We start from the raw sequence: 20,512 nt of genomic DNA, 5'->3' as shown, positions 1-20,512 counted from the left end.
TTTTAAACACTCAGCCAATCATCTCGCATTCTACTGCCCATTCACTCCCCCTCTTTCACTCCACTTACCATGTATCTTCTAAAACAACAACACTTACCATATATACATTAATATAGGAACATCACAAATATCCTCTTAGAAGAAGGTGTTCTTTAAGTTCACTGATCCTTCTCTGATATTTATCTTCAGTGTTGCAAATAAGTTTGATTCTCAGAGCTAAGCTATACACAATGTTCTTCTTTATATGCCTAGGATGGAAACATCAGCTGAGCATATTCCTTATTTCTACGATTATTAAGCAGAATCTTCTGAAAATCAAGACCTTGAAACACGCACTACAGCAGGAATTAATGTTTCAAAGAAACATTCTAACACCATGCGACTATGAACGCCTCCTGTGTCTGCTCCATAAAACAGAACAGACAACTTTTATCAATGTCCATGCCACCAAAAAGAAAACACTCAAAAGGGATATTCTGAGATAGCATCTTCCTCTTATTCGATCCAATTTTATAACACAGTGTTGTATTTATAAATATTTTCATGTACTACAAGAGCAAAAGCTAACCACAAGAAAAAGAAAAACAGGAGATTCAAAAGAGTTACTCCAAAAACTTCCACATGTATAACAAGATCACCTGACATAACTTACAGAAATGACTCCACAACAATAATAGATCTCACTGCAGGCAAAATGTCACCTAATGAAATCAGGCTTCTATCCAAAGGCTTCAACTTCTGCCCAACACCTAGAGAGCACAATATAGCACAGATGAAATGTGACATCAAAGCATTTGAAAGGAGATGTAGATTGGCTGAATTTTTTTATGATGACTCTAAGAACAACATAGACCTCTACAATAGAGATCCTCTGCTACAGTTTCTGCCACCTAAAACTTGGACACCGAACATTAACAGGAATCCAGTCCTAGAAACCTTTCTCTTATCAGTAAACAGAGTTATCAACAACCACACACCAACTCCTATTCACGACAACCTTTCAAAAGAAGAAAGAATAGCCCTAAGGAACCTTCAGATGAGAAGGGATATTGTCATCAAGCCTGCAGATAAGGGTGGTGCTGTTGTGGTACTTAACACTACAGGCTATATAGCAGAAGGTCAAAGACAACTAAAGGCTGAAACAATACATAGACTTCTTGACAAAGACATCACCACAGATATCAATACTCGTATCATTACATGTATACAAAACCTTACAAGTAGGAAACTTCTTAAAGAGGAAACTGCTGATCTCCTTGTTAATCCAAATCCCACCCGGGAAGGTTTTACATGCTGCCTAAAATCCACAAAGCCAACAATCCTGGTTGCCCAATTGTCTCAGGTAACAACACAGCTACTGAAAGGATTTCTCTGTATATTGCCTTAAATTTACAAAACATGGTGCAAAACCTCCCATCATATATCAAAGACACCAAGGACTTCTTGCTTAAAATTGAGTCTTTAAACAAGCAGTATCAATTCCACAACAATACTATACTAGCTACTTTAGATGTCACATCTCTTTACACCAATATACCACATAATGATGGGATTCAGTCTTTAAATGAGTTCCTTAACACCAGAGATATGAACAGTCCTCCAACAGAGGCTCTCACAACTTTAGCTACACTAGTCCTGACTTGTAACAACTTTACATTCAATGGAGAACACTACCTGCAACTACAAGGCACAGCTATGGGGACTCGCATGGCTCCATCATATGCGAATGTCTTTATGGGTAAACTGGAACAGGAGATCCTCAAAAAGGCCATCAACAAACCACTTATATGGTGGCGATACATTGACGACATCTTTATGGTCTGGACAAATGGTAAAGAGAGTTTGGAACAATTTAAAAAATACATCAACTCTATCCGTCCATCTATTAAGTTTACAATTAATAGTACAAATGACAATCCGCACATCCCTTTTCTGGATGTCCTTCTCACCATTGAAAATAACAAAATAGCCACTGATCTCTACAGCAAACCCACTGATGCCCACACCTATTTAAACTGGAAATCCTGCCATCCTAGGCATATAAAGAAGAACATTGTGTATAGCTTAGCTCTGAGAATCAAACTTATTTGCAACACTGAAGATAAATATCAGAGAAGGATCAGTGAACTTAAAGAACACCTTCTTCTAAGAGGATATTCTCCACATATTATCAATTGCAACATCCACCGAGCCTCCATTCTGTCCAGAGAAAACCTCCTCCATCGTACTGAGGTGTCAAAGAGCAGAGAGCAACGGATTCCATTTGTGGTAGATTTCCATCCAGCATCTCCTAACTATCACCGAGCAATCAGAGAGAGCTACCCATTGCTGGCAAACTCTGAACATCTTACTTGAGCCATCAGCAGGCCTCCTGTTATAGCATTTCGCCAACCTCCTAATTTGTGCAGACTGTTGGTGAGAGCTTTGCTTAAGCCACCTATCACCAATCCAAGGTCTCATCCTTGTCACTCCAAATGCTGTATCACCTGTGTGTACCTCAGGGAGACAGCCACTTTTACAAGCACTAGGACAGGCAGGACATATTACATCAAACAGGTGCAGGTCCTGCAATATAGTTTACATCATCGAGTGCAAAAGGCCAGGATGTCATATCCAATACGTAGGAAAGACTACAACTGACCTACGCACGCGCTTCAGGAACCACAAGTCGGCAATTTTGACCAAAAAAAAGTGGAGCAACCAGTTGCAAAGCATTTTAACATCGAGGGTCACAGCCTGTTGGACTTTTCCATTACAGCGATAGAGATGCCAGCAGATCCAGCAGCATTGACTAAAAGGGAGAACTTTTGGATTTACTCCCTGGACACATTGGCACCACATGGCCTGAACCTGGAGGACAGTACCACCACTACTTAGCTTCTGCAAATGAAGCCCCTCTGAGCATTCCATCCTCAAAGCTCTATAACTGCCACCTTGGTAACAGCATTTGTATGTTAGCAGCTGATGAAGGCGGAAGCTGAAAAGGTTTGTTAATACAATAAAAACCTCTGTTTGGTTAATCACAATTACATTCATATATCTATGAACACATACGCCTCTCACTCGGAATGTGGGTCCCGAGGTGGATTAAATAGATTTTAACATACACAGCATACATAAAACCAGACAAAAAATTAAAAATACAAAAACATACAAAGAACCATACACAAACAAATCCATGAACTCCTTAAAAACATCAGTATAATGGCCTGAAGGGTAGATATTAAACCAAATGCTTGCATAAAAAGATGGGTCTTCAGCAGCCAACTCAAAACGGGAAGAGAGGGGGCTGATCTTATTTCACAAAGGAGGGTGCTCCATAGTCTAGGGGCCACAACAGAGAAGGCTCTGGAGGACCACGGGTTCTCCATCCCTGAAACAGATTGAAACCAGGCTAGTTAGTATCATTGGCACTGCTGGCACATCAGTGGCTTCTTCATTGTGTCCCTTGACTCAAAAGCACATGTTTGGAAAGACCATTTAAAGAAAAACAGAATTGTGAGGAATTCCAATTTTACAACATGAAGGAGTTAAACAACCCTCTGTATGCTACTCCTTGCTCTGGAGGTTTAATGCCACAGACACTTTTTTGTCCCAAGCAGAGAAGATTAATTCTGAGAGTGAGGAGTAGGAGTACCTGGAAAATGGAGGGTGGGAAGAAGTGAGCACCCTGTTGGACCCAAAGACCACTTTCTTTTACTCACCTCTACCGTCAGGTAATAATTACAGTTTGTGTTTATTTATTTATTTATTTCATTAAACTTATAGACCGCCCCATAGCCGAAGCTGTCTGGGCGGTTCACAAGACAAGAAACATCAAAAATACAATAAACATGTAGCAATATAAACACATTAAAAGTTTAAAATGTTAAGAAATTAAAAACAATATCAGCGCATACAAACATGTTAAAAAGCCTGGGTGAAGAGAAAAGTTTTAACCTGGCGCCGGAAAGATAGTAACGTTGGTGCCAGGCGTATCTCCTCTGGGAGATCATTCCACAGTTCAGGGGCCACCACAGAAAAAGCCTTTTTCCGTGTTGCCACCCTCCGAGCTTCCCTATAAGTAGGAACTCGGAGGAGGGTCTTTGATGATGAGCGTAGTGTACGGGCAGGTTTATAACGGGGAAGGCGTTCCAACAGGTATTGTGGTCCTGTGCCGTGTAAGGCTTTGTAGGTCAAAACCAGCACTTTGAACCGTGCCCGGAAACCAATAGGCAGCCAGTGCAAGCGGGCCAGAATTGGTGTTATATGGTCGAACCGTCTGGTCCCTGTGAGCAGTCTGGCCGCTGCAATCTGCACAAGCTGCAGTTTCCGAACCGTCTTCATAGGCAGCCCCACGTAGAGTGCATTGCAGTAATCTAATTTTGAGGTTACCAGCGCATGAACTACTGAAGCGAGGCTCTCTCTGTCCAGATAGGGGCGTAGCTGGGCCACCAGTCGAAGCTGGTAAAAAGCACCCCGTGCCACCGAGGCTATCTGAGCCTCAAGTGACAGGGATGGATTGAAAAGAACTCCCAAGCTACGAACCTGTTAGCACTTTAGTAACATTCTTAATGGGGGGAGAGTCTCTGCAGTCACAGTAGTAGATATGAACACTTCTGCAGTGCATGCGGTTCTCTGAATTGGGACCTCTAACTATTAAAAATGTGGCAGCCACTATATTTATAACTATCCTAAGTTTCATTTTCTTGAATGTCAAAAGAGGACTTTTACTCAACACAGATGCACCAATAGTTTTGAAAACAAGGAGATAATGAACAAAGGACCACCAGTGTATTCATCCCTCGTGGTTTTCAAGGACAGCAGCTCCAAAATATTGCAGAATTGTATTGTGCCTAACACTTAGTTGCACATCTGCCATGTTCATGGAAATGATATGCAAATTATGTTAATTAAAGGCAACTAAAATGTACACATTAGCTGTGGCATTCTGGCATAATATATTTTCATTGCAGCCATTCCTTGGTACTGAATGAGTTGTTCAAGCCTGAACTACAATATATAGTAGCTCCTGCTGGGAGGAAGGGCGGGATATAAATCAAATAATAAATAAATAAATAAATATAGCTTAGCAGAACATTGTTTGCAGCTGGGACTATGTTGTCTTCCTCTTGCACCTCACCCCCCCCAAGGCAGCCAAACAGAAAGCTGCCAGTCAAAACAGACTTGCTCCTTTATTCACACTGTTGCATTCTATCTCCACACTCCATTTTTCTCTAACAACAAATTTCACTTTTGAATGAGAAAGGTGAAAGGGGACAAAAATTGAGTTGCCAAAAATGGCAGATATTATAGGAAAGATCTGTTGCGGTTAATCACGGTATGTCTGTAGGAGGATAAAAAAAAATGTTAGAAACCACAAGAGTTAAGAGTCTTATGTCAGAGTCAGCATGTGTGCCTTGCAATACATATGTTGTACTCACAGCAACAAATTTCATGTGAACAACAGCAAAATCTTTTTTAACAAATTAAAGTATTTCAAAGAAGACTTCCATGATGTCTTCATTTTAATAAGCATTCAAATATTAAATATTCAAAACATGCTGTACAGATTTATCTTCTCCTGATGCATTTATTTTCCTATTCCCAATACGTTTTTCTGCTTCTGGAAGTTTATAATCATAATGGCTTCCTGGAGTATAAAGTAATCTGGCAGGAACGTTTTGTTCTATTGCAGGGTAAGTTGAACTAAACCTGGTATTAACCAACTGCTAATCAATAAATAATTATAGAATAGTACAACTGGGAGATAATTTTAAGGTTCTCTGTTCTATATACGGCACATCATAGATATAAATAATTATCTAAATATTCTTTAGAGAATGCTCTTAATTTATTTCTAAAGAGTAATTTGGATTACAAGGCTATGTAATCCAATGTGTATTGCTCATTGGGAGGGGACTAAGAGACAGGTGAATGGGAAGAACTATATAAGGGGCTCGAAGGGTAAATACTGTCACGTATTATACCTGCCTACTAAACTAAAGTGGCTTTCCACACACCAGGTCCATTTGTAAGGAGCCACCCTTTTTGTTCAACAGTTGATAGGATGGGCATTGCAGATATTTTTAACTGCACATCTTAAATGGACTTCTTTCAGAGGTGAAATGTACCAGGATTTACATATATCATGACTGCTCTAACAATAGTAAAAATAGGAAGGAACAGTCAAAACCAGATTCTTTCATATGAATCACTGGAAGGCTAGAAAGTGATCGCCAACCATTGTTGATAAATTTGGTTAATGATAATTCTCCAATTATCCTGGAGAAAACGCAAATGCCTGGCAAACATTAAGTGTCATCAGTGAAGGATTAAATGGATCTTGAATCATCTTTCTTCAAAGCAGGTCTGAGAATGTGTAGACTTACGCACATATCAATATGATCTTGTGAACAGATTAGTTTATGAAGGAGGATGTGGCTATTTTAGGCAGTGGTACTAAGGTTGTAAGGCAATACTAAGGTTGAACCATCTTATCCCATGCCCTGCAGGACTAGTGTTCCTCTATGCATTTCCATTCTGTTTGATCTTTAATTTGTTTGAAAAAATGCTCTGCCTCCCATTGGATACAGTGGGAGAGAAAGAGGATGGAGAGATTTAGTCACACTCAGGAACATGAGTAAAAGTCTCCTCAGCTTGGAGGCATCCAAGAAAGAATGCCACACACACACACACACACACACACACACACACCTTTGGCCCTACTAATATAAGAGTTCCAGTCTTGGTTGGGAAAGGGCAGTGGGAGAGAGGGGCTCTGACACAGAATTGCCCTCTCCAATGCTGGAGCTCTGTCTTCAGTGTCAGGGGACAGATCTGATCTGCCCTATGGCTCCTGGGATGCCCTCCTAGTGACTATAGGATGGCACTCTTAGACTCTTGTGGTCTTTAAAAAAAAAACACCAGCACATAAATAACAATTTATTATTGTTAATAAATAAAAGCAAAGTGGACTGTATAATGATGAATGCAGAGGAGCTCTACAAATAAGGTGCTATTTGTCAACTGCCACTGACCTTCCCCTCCAATGCATAGCCATAGCAGAATTTGGGGTGAGTTTGGTGAAGGGTTTCCTTACTAAACAAGTTCATACAAAAAGGGAAAACATTTGAAAACACTGTGATATATTTTTACATATCTGCTACAAGTATTTTCAGATATTAAGTGCCAATGCCCCCTCTAGGATGCACACCTTAACGTGGTGAGGGGGTCTGAGAGTGTTGATGAAGCTGACAGCAATGGCGTCAGGAGTCTAGACCAAGAGGCTAGACTCCTAGCAGGACCACCCAAGGTGGAATGGTCAAAGCTGAGACACCAGACTAAGATGCATCCAAACTCAGAGGAATGGAATGGTAAACCACCTCTGAATACCTCTTACCACAAAAATCCTATGAACAGAGTATTCAAAATGCAACATGAGATAGTGCTGGAAGATGAGACCCCCAAGTCAGATGGCATTCACCGAGCTACTGGGGGAGAACAATGGACAAGCATGAGTAGTGCTGTAACTAATGATGCAACCTGGTCAAAGCCAAAAGGAAGCCCAGAGGCTGATGCGCACAGATGTGAACGGGGAGTCCAGAGTTGTACAACGTACACAATAGGAACATGGAATGTGAGAAGCATGAACCAGGGAAAGTTAGAAATTGTCAAGCAAGAAATGGAACTCATTAACATTACAATATTTGGTGTCAGTGAATTAAAATGTATGGGAATGGGATATTTTCAATCAGGCAAGGACAAAATATTTTATGCTCTTAAGTTCTGATAATCATGGGGGACTGGAATACAAAAGTAGGGAACAGGGAAGAACTAGAAATTGTGGGAAGATGGGGCTTAGGAGACAGAAATGAAGCAGGAGACTTATCGAATTCTGTGAAGCCCATAATTTATTTCTTGCAAACACATTTTTGAGCAACCAAAAAGACAACTGTACACATGGACGTCACCAAATGGTCAATATAGGAATCAAATTGATTATATAATTGGTAGCAGAAGATGGAGAAGTTCCATACTTTTTGTGAAAACAAGACCAGGAGCAGACTGCGGTACGGGTAATATCGAAAATCAGAGTAAAGCTAAAGAAGAAGAGCAAAGCCATCGAGTAGGGATGTTGAATTATCAACAGGGGAACACACTGACTGACCGAGATGAAATAAAAGGAAGATGGAAGCAATACACTGAAGAACTCTATAAAAGAGATGCAAGGAAGACAAATTCATTCACGGAGGAACTGTATGATGAAGAACCAGAAATTTTACAATGTGAGGTGAAAGCTGCTCTTAAAATACTTCGGAGAAGCAAATCACCAGGAACAGATGGCATACCAATAGAGTTGCTACAAGCTACTGAGGCTGAATCTGTCCAAATTTTGACAAAAATTTGTCAACAAATATGGAACTAAACAATGGCCCACAGACTGGAAGCGTTCAATATACATCCCAATTCCAAAGAAAGGGGATACCAGGGAATGCAGTAATTATCAAACTGTTGCCTTAATATCCCATGCAAGTAAAGTAGTGCTCAAGATTCTACAACAAAGGTTCTTACCATATATGGAGCAAGAAATGTCAGACATCCAAGCTGGATTTAGAAAAGGAAGAGGCACCAGAGATCATATCACAAACATATGTTGGATATTGAATTTGACCAAGGAATTTCAGAAGGAAATCACCCTGTGCTTCATAGATTACAGCAAAGCCTCTGATTGTGTAGATCATGAAAAACTATGGAATGCTTTAAAAGAAATGGGGGTGCCACAACATCTGATTGTCCTGATGCACAACCTACACTCTGGACAAGAGGCTACTGTAAGGACAGAATATGGAGATACCAATTGGTTCCCAATTGGAAAGGGTGTGAGACAAGGGTTCATTTTATCACCCTGTGTGTTTAATCTGTATACAGAACATATCTTACGGAAAGCGGGATTGGACAAAGATGAAGGAGGTGTGAAAATTGGAGGGAGAAATATCAATAATTTAAGATATGCAGATGATACCATACTCTTAGCAGAAACCAGTAATGATTTGAAACGAATGCTGATGAAAGTTAAAGAGGAAAGCACAAAAGCAAGACTACAGCTGAATGTCAAGAAGACTAAAGTAATGATAACGGATTTATGTAACTTTAAAGTTGACAATGAGGACATCGAACTTGTCAAGGATTATCAATACCGCAGCAGAGTCATTAACCAAAATGGAGACAATAGTCAAGAAATCAGAAGAAGGCTAGGACTGCGGAGGGCAGCTATGAGACAACTAGAAAAGGTCCTCAAATGCAAAGATATATTACTGAACACTAAAGTCAGGATCATTCAGACCATGGTATTCCTGATCTTTATGTATGGATGTGAAAGTTGGACAGTGAAAAAAGCAGATAAGAGAAAAATCAACTCATTTGTATTGTGGTGTTGGAGGAGAGCTTCACCCATTCCATGGCCTGTGAAAAAGACAAATAACTGGGTGTTAGAACAAACTAAACCAGAACTATCACGAGAAGCTAAAATGATGAACCTGAGGTTATCATACTTTGGACATATGAGAAGACATGATTCACTAGAAAATACAATAATTCTGGGTAAAACAGAAGGGAGTAGAAAAAGAGGAAGGCCAAAGAAGAGATGGATTGATTCCATAAAGGAAGCCACAGACCTGGACTGACAAGATCTGAACAGGGTGATTCAATACATATGCTATTGAAGGTCACTGATTCATAGGGTTGCCATAAGTCATCATCGCCTTGAAGGCACATAACAACAAACAACAACAAAGTGCCAATGAAAGCCAAGTATCAGATACATCAAATATCAACTGTCAACAGTGCTGATACTGGGATTAAGGGGGTCCTTGGAGACCTTGCCCTTGGTGATAACCCTCTTCCTTGCTTCCTTCTTCTCCATTCAATTATTAGCCCTCTTTCACTCTGGGACCAGAAATGCTATATCTCAGAGGCAGAACATGTGGAAGGGTTGTAAGCTTAGTGGCAAAACATCCCCAGGTCTCAGGCTCAGTCCCCAGCATCTTGAGATAGTGTTGGGAATATTCTCTTTAAAAAAAACCTTGGTGTGTTGCTGCTAGTCAGTGTGGACAATGCTGAGCTAGATGGACCAATGTCTGACTTAGACATATCACCAATCTGCAAAGCTGCCTAGAGGGAAAGGGAGAGGAGAGAACAGACTTCTGCTTCTTTTCCTTGCTCTTGTCACTAGCTCACTCACAGGGCTGGTGAATAACCAGTTTGACAGCAGGAGAAGCAGCAGTGGTGCCCCCCCCCATTATGGGACAAGCTCTGTCAAGTGCCCAGCGATGCCAGCCCCTGATGCAGGCTCTGTCAGAATACTGTTGTTGTTAGTTGTAAGCCATAACAAAGTTTCATGCTATTATGATTTTTTAAAAGAAAAAACAAAACAACAAGGAATAATTAGAATGCTTCGTGGCAAAAACCATAAATCTGTGATGTCACAAAGAGAAATCATTGATCCAAGTAACAATCAATCACATGGGAGTTGACAAAACGTTGCCACAATTTAACCAGCACAGGCACAAAAGTGTCCATTTCTTATGTAACACACTTGTTATTTGGCAACAACAAAATGTATTAATTTTATTGATTTATTGTATAATTGACCGTATTCATTTGCCCTTCAGCAGATGGGGGAGAAATTTGATCTACACACTCTGTTATGGAGGGGACAATGTCCTCAATTTCACTTTCATCTTCCCACTTCAGAAGATCAGCCTCCAACTCATGGAAAGCAGTCAGAAAGGTGAAGGGGTAGAACTAGCACACTTGTCCCCACAGCCAACACAACTCCTTGAGAGTTTAATTAACATAATTAGGCAATGCCTAAAGAGGGCTTGGGCAGAACTGAGTTTTTTCCTATTTTCCAGTCATGTGTGAGTCTATTTTCTTGCATGGGTGAGAAAAGCCAGATTCTCTCCCACACCTGCTGCTCACACTGCAGGCACTTTCCCCACCTCTGATGAACCCTCCAGTCAGAACATATACAGTACTTTAAGGCAATCCTCTCCCATGTTCAGGTTGGCCTTTGTAAATTGTGAGCAGCCCCAACCACCTACAGTAAAAAGAACTCTTTGAATATTATGATAAACTTAAGGTGATCATTGAAGAGAAATCAGTGTTACCCACTTGGCATGTACTAGACTCACAAAATTGAACAAATCATGGGGTTACCTGGGATTTTTTTTAAGAAAGCCAAGATCTTGATGATGCAACATCAATGATCAGGCAATCAGCATTAGGAGTTCTGAGGTTCTAGAGAACCTATTGAGTAAACGGGTTCCTCCCCCCAATTCCCAAAATCCTTCATATTAAAACTATATGGGGCTGCTATGGATCATCTCACTTTAATTTTTTCAGAATACAATCTTTAATTTTATGTTTTGAAATGGTAATATAACTGGTTGAAATGTGGGTCCTTTTGTGCCTCTTATCAAGCTAAGGTATGTCATATTTCAGAGGAAAGCTTCTTGAAGATGTGTTTAATGAAACAATTCAATCTAGCTCAAATTACATTGCTCAGATATGACACTTGTGATTATTTTTTCTGGAACTAGGAAGCCACTTGTGAAGTTGCAATTGGAAAACAAATTGCAAGAGGTATACATGCCTCATTATTTGTCTGTTTTGGCTAATGCTAGGATGATCCCTTGGTCTACAATGAAGTATCAGCAGAGCCTTGAAAACCACTTTATTGATGATTACTCTGTCCATGATAAGGAAAAGGTTCATTTTCGGGAGGAATAAGTCTCTATACTTTCCAAAGAATCCCACAAATTGCTTGAGAAATATCTCCATCCCAAAGAATTTTATTCTGAGATCTCCTCTGGTTCTGCCCAAAGACCCTCAGTCTCCTGCTTTGTTGACTCCTCCTTACAAATTCCACTTAGGAACTGGCCAATAGGACTTCACAATTGCTCTATATATGGACAATTCCTCCCCAGCCACATAGAATCATAGAGTTGGAAGGGACCTATAAGGCCATTGAATCCAACCTCCTGCTCAATGCAGGAATCCAAATTAAAACATAAAGGACAGGTGGCTGTCCAGCTGCCTTCTGAATGCCTCCAGTGTTGGAGAGCCCACCACCTCCCTAGGTAATTGGTTCCATTGTCATAACACTGTAACAGGACGTTTTTCCTGATGTTCAATCAAAATGTGGCTTCCTGCAACTTGAGCCCATTATTCCATGTCCTGACCCTGGGACAATCGAGAAGAGATCCTGGCCCTCCTCTGTGTGACAACCATTCAAGTATTTGAACAGTGGTATATCTCCCCTCAGTCTTCTCTTCTCCAGGCTTAACATGCCCTGTTCTTTCAGTCTCTCCTCATGGGGCTTTGTTTCTAGTCCCCAGATCATCCTTGTTGTACTCCTCTGAACCTGTTCTAGTTTGTCTGCATTCTTAGAATCATAGAATCATAGAACAGCAGAGTTGGAAGGGGCCTATAAGGCCATCAAGTCCAACCCCCTGCTCAATGCAGGAATCCAAATCAAAGCATTCCCAACAGATGGCTGTCCAGCTGTCTCTTGAATGCCTCCAGTGTCGGAGAGCCCACTACCTCTCTAGGTAATTGGTTCCATTATCATATGGCTCTGACAGGAGGTTTTTCCTGATGTCCAGTCAAAATCTGGCTTCCTGAAATTTGAGCCCATTATTCCGTGTCCTGCACTCTGGGACAATCGAGAAGAAATCCCGGCCCTCCTCTATGTAATAACCTTTCATGTACTTGAAGAGTGCTATCATATCTCCCCTCCTCTTCTCCAGGCTAAAGATGCCCAGTTCTTTCAGTCTCTCCTCACAGGAGTTTGTTTCCAGTCCCCTGATCATCCTTGTTGCCCTCCTCTGAACCTGTTCCAGTTTGCCTGCATCCTTCTTGAAGTGCTGAGACCAGAACTGGATGCAGTATTCAAGATGAGGCCTAACCAGTGCTGAATCAAGGGGAACCAATACTTCACGCGATATGGAAACTATACTTCTGTTAATGCAGCCTAAAATGGCATTCGCCTTTTTTGCAGCCACATCACACTATTGGCTCATATTCAACTTGTGATCAACAACAATCCCAAGATCCTTCTCACATTGGTATCCCCCATCTTATAACTGTGCATTTGGTTTCCTTTTCCTAAGTGTAGAACCTGGCACTTATCTCTGTTAAATTTCATTCTGTTGTTTTCTGTTACAGACCAGTCAGCCTGACACTGATCCTTGGGAAAATTCTGGAGCAGATTATAAAGCAGTCAGTCTGTAAGCACTTTGAAAACAATGCAGTGATTACTAGAAGCCAACATGGATTTATCAAGAACAAATTCTGCCAGACTAATCTTATCTCATTTTTTGATCGGTTAACTTCCCTTGTAGACTGTGGACATAATATATCTCAACTTCAGCAAAGCTGTTGACAAAGTGCCCCATGATATTCTGATTAGCAAGCTAGCCACATTGGCTTCTTCTGCTGTCTTCCCCCTTTGTTCCTTGACCAAATTGTTTGCCATTGTGCCTTTAGAATTTCCTCTTTTAGAAACTCCCACCCATCTTGGACTCCTTTTCTCATTAGGGTCGTTTACCATGGAACCGTACTTACCATTGTTCTGAGTTTATTAAAATCGGCTTTCCTGAAGTCCAGGAAGTCCTTGATTGGGTGCTCAGTAGTAGACTCCAACCACCATATTCCTTTTATTCCTTGCTCTATTTATTTCAATCCAGATACTCTCAGTGAAGTTACCAAACTCATCCTCCTGTATTTCTGTGCAGGAATATATATTTTTAACATATAGTGTGACTCCGCCTCCATTTCTATTCCTTTCTGAATAAGCTATATCCTTCAGTTGATGTATTCCCTTCATGGGAGTCATCCCACCAAGTTTTAGTTATACCTATCAAGTCGTATTTACTCTCCTGTATTAAGAATGCAAGTTCACCCTGTTTGTTTCCCAAACTCTGGACATTAGTATACAGACATCAAAGACCATGTGATTTATGGCCTGGCTTCCTTCCTACATTTTTATGAAGACTATTACAGAGCCCCATTAGAGCCATTCCCTCAGTTCCTCTTCCTGTGTACAAGCCTTTGTTGGTCATTACTGCTAAGTCTCCCTGCTCCTTAGGATTCAGTTCAAAGCTCTCCTGATCAAAATTCTCCATGCTGTGGCCAAATACATTCTTCCCAGTCCTTGTGAGGTACAACCCATCACTTGCCATCAGTCCATCTTCCAAGAAACATAGCCAGTGGTCCCAGAATCCAAATCTCTCAGGTCGGAACCACCTTCATAGCCAGTCATTCACCTGGAGTATTTTTCTTTCCCTTTCTACTCCTCTTCTAAGTACCGGAAGGATGGATGAGAAAACTATCTGGGCCCCAAAGTCCTTGAGTTTCCTTCCCAGAGCTTCAAATCTGACGTGATTTCTTCGTAGCTCTGATTGGCAGTATCATTCATTCCCACATGGATGAGAAGAAAGGGATATCTGTCAGTGGGCTTTATGAGTAATGGCAACCTTTCCATCTCATCTCTAATGCATCCTCCAGGGAAACAGCATACCTGGTGAGTCCATGAATCTTCTTGGCATACTTGGGTTTCAATCCCATGCAGTTGAGAGTTTCCCACTCCTACTCCTCCTCTTCTTTTCTTCTTGTCGTAGGCCATGGTTTCATTGCTTCTGCTTGACTGAGCTTCAGCCTCTCGCTTGCTGTTGCGTGGAGACTCCTGTAATTCTTCTCCTGCAGACTGTCCTCTAATCTCATCCTCAAGCGCCTGGAAGCGGTTCCATAGTTCCACCAGTGAAAGGTGTCTTCTACTCCTGTCACCCTTTTCCACAGAGTTTCCTCCACTTTGTTGTTGCTCTCCACAACAGTATCCTCCTCTGCTTCAACTTGCTGTTGTTCTGTCTCCTGTTTGCTATTGCTGTTCCAGCGTTCTTTTTAAGGACTCTGTCTTCTTTTATACTCTTCAGTGTGGACACCTGCCATTCTAGGACCATCACTTCTTCTTCCAATACCTCAGGTACTTAAGATAAACTATTTGATATACATATCCCATTTCACAGCCCAATTTTGGACTGCAGGATGTAGTTGCAGCCTGGGGGGGGGGAGAGATGACTCCAACGCTATTGTGTCACATGCACAATGTGTGCTAGGAGAGGAGGGGCAACCAAGCTCATTCAAGATCTGGCAGCACTGCTCCCTCCCTCCCTTTCTCAGTGGCACCCACCCTTCCTCCCTATTTCATAGTGGGGTTAACTTGTATCATCTTCTTGGAGTTGTGGGGCCCCGGGGGGGTGATGCAAGAAAGTCTCCTTACCTTTGGGTGTGGCCAAGGAAAAAGGGTAAGAACTACATCTACTCCATTTTCATTGGCAGAGGTTGTCACCCAATTAGCTGCAGGCATGCCCTTGTATGTTATAGTTAGTTCTCCCACTAATAGTTTTTCCTTTGTAGGTGGTTTGTATTGTATTTAAATAAAGTAGCCCATAGTTCAGCCCATAGACTGTGTCTGACACTTTATTTCTGTCTGCAGGTTGCAAGGTTGAGCTGATGCTTTTGCTCCAAAATTCACGGGGGGAAAAGAGCCACGTTTCTTTGTATAGAATTTCAGATGGACACGTTACTTTGTAAAAGTGGGTGCCTGTATCTGTACACATATACATTCTATGCAAAGCAGCTGTAGGCTATATAACTCTATCAGAAGACTAATATATCCCAATCAGATGGAATTTATTTATAGGCAATGCTCTTTTTTGCAATGTTAGATGCCTCATTAACTTGATTCAGCTCACACACAGCAAAAAATATCCCCTCCCTGTTCAGATTTTTTGATAGAAGGAATTATAATTTCTTGTTTCATTTCTTAAAACCCTTTAACAGTGAGGACATGTTTTGGAAATATGTTAAGCATATGGCTTTCTTGCATGGCAAAAGTCTCTGTAGTTCTTAATATCTCTTTAAAACAGGCATTAAAGAGGGTTAGTACATTCTTCTCATGTCTCTGCCTCCTCCAGTAACTCATTAGAGCACAATATTTGTTCTTAGACAAAAGCTTCTGGTATTAAGGATGGAAGAGAGAAACATAAACTGAGTTGCATGAAGCTGATGCTTGCCAGTGAAACTGCAGTTGGTATCCATTGGTTATTAATTTAAGTTTTTGTAACTCTACTCTTCCTCTGGTTGACTTGAATGAATCTCCAGAATTCACCACTGGAATATTCTATTATCCGTGGATTTAACTGGAATCTCTAGTAATTGGTAATTGGAAATCACCTGAGATGTCCGTAATTATCTGTATCCAGGTTTTTATGGATCTCATAGGAGATAACCCTAGAACCTCAAACAGAACCTCTGAAACAACTTTGGTGAAAACCATGTTACATCATGGAGTGTGCAAGTTCTCACCTAATAAATATTATGATTGCACCATGACACATAGAAAACTCATTGTTAGAACCAGGAAATTGGATGGGGTGTTGTAAAATAAACAAGGAAGGACATGACACTCTATTCTCCAGAAGACAAACACCAGCTGAGTGATTTCCTGCCACACATAGTTCTTGGGTGGGATAGGTTTCAGAGGGCAATTTTCCCCATTTCAAACCAGTTGAATTTGTAGCATAGTAATATGATGCTACATTGCACCTCCATCAAATTCCATAGGTTACCAGTGAAGAGAGCATTAGCCAAATTTAATATTTGGCAAATGTTTAGAATGTAACTTTGACTTTTTGAAATTGAAATATTTACAAATTTCACTTTTGAAATTTCTTTGGATTAGGCTAACATAGTCCAAAGTAAGTTGTACATAAGCTTCACAAATAACTTTTCCCCTGGAACTTTCATGGGACAAAAGCTATTTTCTCTGGATAGAAACTTTTGATTTTAATGAATGTTGACTGTTCTAATGGAGAACAAAGAATGATCTGAAGGCACATGATGCTGTTCTAATGATGAAGTTAAGTAGGACTGGCCCTGTAATCTGCCTGGATGGGAGACTGCCTAGCAACCATATATATGTTCTTTGAAGGAAAAGCAGGATATAAGTGTAATATACAAAGTAAAGGGACCATCTGCTTCCCCACTGCTTCTTCCCACTTCTCTCCTGCACACATCCATATATGTATGAGATTACCCTGCTCCCAAACCCTCCCATGCACAGAAACCTCTGCTTCCAGCAGACCTGCATATTCCCAATTAGGGCTTGGCCAAAAATGTCTCCTGCATTTCTTACACTATTTTTCATCAATTAGTGGGACAAGAAATTGCATTTGAAAATGATCAAAGAGACTTTCCCAGGAGGATCCCTCCGCCTGTGTAGCTCTGAGATGGGCTCCCGTCTTAGATGAAACTTTTTCAGCTATAAATTCAGTCAGAAGGGTCTTTTCTGACTGGGGATAATTTCTTCCGGATAAGGAAGAAACGTGAGATTTCCCACATAGCTTTGTCGTGACTGTGGGAGTCTGGAATTCGTCAGAATTGTCTGCGAAAGAAAGGCTTCCAGCTGCTCAGACGGAGCGAGGATTTCTATGCTAGCTCAGCTGAATAAGTGACCCGTTTTTTTTCTTTAAAGAACAACGGACTAGCAGGCAAACATCCTCCTGTCTATGCTTATCATTTTCTTATCTATACAGCTAAAGAGATTTGTCAAAGTAACAGCAATTAAGATAACCTAGGTGAGTTACGACTTTCCTTCTTTACTCACGGAACTAAGGGGGAAGAAAACAAAAATAGCCTATCTTTCTTTTATTGCAAAAAGCTGACATGGAAAATAGCATTTTAAAGATTACAATGGATGAGGGATTTCTGATTGGAAGAGATAAGAAAAATCTTTTTGATTTATAAAAACTTTTGTGTAATATATGCATGGGACTATTTTTCCTGATCTACTTTTTTTTTTGACGAATCTGCTCATTCTCTCTGCTACTAGTTATTTGGACGCTGTGAATTACAGCTGTTTTTGCACTTCTGGGCATATAAGAGATAAGGACTGTCTAGCGTGTGACGTCAGTTGGTTGGAAAGATTAACTCCTTTGTAACTGGATAAAGAAATAAACTGCTCTTTGCTTGGGACATTGAAAATTGAAGGAGTTTTGTTCCTTTGGCTTTAAGAATGACAATTAAGAAGATTATGGATGTACAAGAAGGGACTTTATCTTTAGACATGTTTCAGAAAATAATGAATGAGATTAAGTCAATAAAACAAGAACTGAGAAATAATAGACAAGCGTGGAAAATTGAATTTGACGAAATGAGACAGGAGCTGAAAGAAATTCAGGATTCTATGAGAAAGGAGAATAAAGATAGATCTGGAAAACCAAAAAAAGATGAAAGAGAAATTAAAGGCAAGGTTCAAACTTTGGAGATTGGATTAAATATGGACATGAAAAAAGATTTGGATTTCCTGGCTCTGACGGATCCTGGAGACAAATATTACAGTTTGGAATTCAGCGCTGTCCCTGAAGGAATTGAAGAGATTGGAGATAAAGATATTATCGGTTCAAAAAAATTCCTGGACTGGAAGGATTTGATGGAATTTGAAATGGAGAAAGTTAACAGAATTAATCCCTGTTTTGTGTCAATGGAAAAATCTTCAAGAGATGTACTAGTGTATCATGTGGAAAAGAGGAACAGAGATGCGGCTTTGCAGCAATACTTCAGTGACATGTTCGGAATTCATGGCAAGAAAATATCTGTGATGGAGGAAATTCCTATCAGACTTTTATTATATGACTATGACAGCAAGATTTTTGGATGCATGGAGATGGAAGATGGAAGATGGAACCAATACGGATAATGGAAGAAGAGCGATTTGAAATTACTGGACTTAGTAGACTTGATGAGTTGGATTAATGGACATGTTTATTTAGGGGGAAAAATTGATTGATATATATCTCAAGGATTGGAAACTTCTCTTTGACTTTTTGTGGAAGATTAAAATGATATGATGTTAATGAGATTTGAAACCAATTAAGATACCCGCTGGAGGAAGGTGATTTTATAATCTATTAAGAGATAGGTTTGTTATATATTATAGATTTATAACTGAACTATGACAAATCGGAAGTCAATATTTTTATATTTTTTTCTCTTCTTTTCTTTCTTTTTATTGTATTAGTTATTGATTTGTGTTTTTTTGTATTGTTTTGGTTTTGAAAATTTGAATAAAAATTAATTGAAAAAAAAAGAAAATGATCAAAGAGAAGAGAACATTTTCATGGATGGGGTGCAGGGTTTTTCTTGCTCTTATCATACTTTCAAGATAAGGGATGTTTGTAAGTGTCCTTTCTTTCATTCTATAAATCATCTCTCTGGTAATGGTGCCTTCCTGAAAACCCCAAGGTTTCTTCTTTTGGGCTTTCCTGTAAGCGCGGAAAGGTGAGGAAGCTGACTATTGTGCACCTGACAGCTGTTCTTTAGGGGTTTTTTTTCTTTTTTAAAAAAACTGGTAGTTTTACTTATGTATTCTTAAAGACATCAGTATGGAAATATTTAAAAGATAGAAGGACTTCCCTTAAAAAGCAAAATCAATATGCACACTAATCTCAGGTGCTCAAAAGCCAGCCTCCCCGTCTTCCCATGCTTCAATTAAAGTTCAAAGGAAAACATCATGATGCAATTTCTTCCATGTTGCTTTTACAGATTGGGAAACAAAGGAAGCCAGGGAGGTTGCAGAGCTCTGTAGAAATGTTTTATGGAAAGAACAACCTGTACACCCTTGGCTGCCTCACAATAAGAAGAGCCTGCTGGATCAGACCAATGGCCCATCTAGTCCAGCATCCTGTTCTCACAGTAGCCAACCAGATGCCCATGGCAAGCCTGCAAGTACTCTCCCCTCCTATGGTTTCCAGCAACTGGTATTCAGAAGTATATTGCCTCCAACCTTGGAGACAGAGCATAGCCATCATGGCCAGTAGTCTCTGATAGCCTTATCGTCCATGTATTTGTCTAATCCTGTTTGAAAGCCACCCAAGTTGGTGGCAAGGATAGACTAAGCTCAACCCTGCACCCACTGAAATTCTCAAGAAATTCTAAAGCACCTTGAGAATGAGGAAGAAAAAATGAAAGCCTCTTTTGCAGGGAAGGAAAACTTTCAAGACATTGAAGGACAAGTTTGGGCACAGCACTATCCTCCCCATGCATGCATGGGTAGAGACTATACTGGGTCCTTAACCAGTATCAACATCCAATACTTCGCTACCTTTTAATAAAATACAGTGTGGTGAAAACCAGCCTGTAGGTAATGTTAATAAATAAATAAATCCAGCAGCATGTTGGGATAAGCAAGCTTGCATGATTTAGTAGGGAAATGTCCTCTCTAGCCAGAATTTGTAGACCCCTCTATGCTTGTTTACTGTGATGTAACTTCCTGTTGACCAGGTGTTATTTCCCCTTCTCTCCTTCTTCTTTGTTAAGAATTGTTTTCCTCTTATACATGCACCCTCCATTAAGCCACAGGACACAGAATTTCTCTCTCCAGAGGATTTCTCTCCCAGAACATCCCAGT

This window comes from Rhineura floridana, chromosome 2, assembly GCF_030035675.1.
Source record: "Rhineura floridana isolate rRhiFlo1 chromosome 2, rRhiFlo1.hap2, whole genome shotgun sequence".
Classification (NCBI taxonomy): domain Eukaryota; kingdom Metazoa; phylum Chordata; class Lepidosauria; order Squamata; family Rhineuridae; genus Rhineura; species Rhineura floridana.
The sequence above is the reverse complement of the archived record's forward strand: the minus strand, read 5'-3'. Positions refer to the sequence as shown.